The sequence below is a fragment of the Bison bison genome, unplaced genomic scaffold (genome assembly GCF_000754665.1).
Source record: "Bison bison bison isolate TAMUID 2011002044 unplaced genomic scaffold, Bison_UMD1.0 scf7180017852765, whole genome shotgun sequence".
Classification (NCBI taxonomy): Eukaryota; Metazoa; Chordata; class Mammalia; order Artiodactyla; family Bovidae; genus Bison; species Bison bison.
This window is the reverse complement of record NW_011483338.1, coordinates 1-347: the sequence shown is the minus strand read 5'-3', so window position 1 is coordinate 347 and position 347 is coordinate 1.

Sequence of the window (347 nt, the reverse complement as noted above, 5' to 3'; positions counted from 1 at the left end):
TTTAAGCCAACTTTTTCACTCTCCTCTTCCACCTTCATCAAGAGGCTTTTTAGTTCCTCTTCACTTTCTGCCAGGAGTGTGGTGTCATCTGCATATCTGAGGTTATTGATACTTCTCCCAGCAATCTTGATTCCAGCTTGTGTTTCATCCAGTCGAGCGTTTCTCATGATGTACTCTGCATATAAGTTAAATAAACAGGGTGACAATATACAGCCTTGATGGACTCCTTTTCCTATTTGGAACCAGGCTGTTGTTCCATGTCCAGTTCTAACTGTTGCTTCCTGACCTGCATACAGATTTCTCAAGAGGCAGATCAGGTTGTTTGGTATTCCCATCTCTTTCATAAT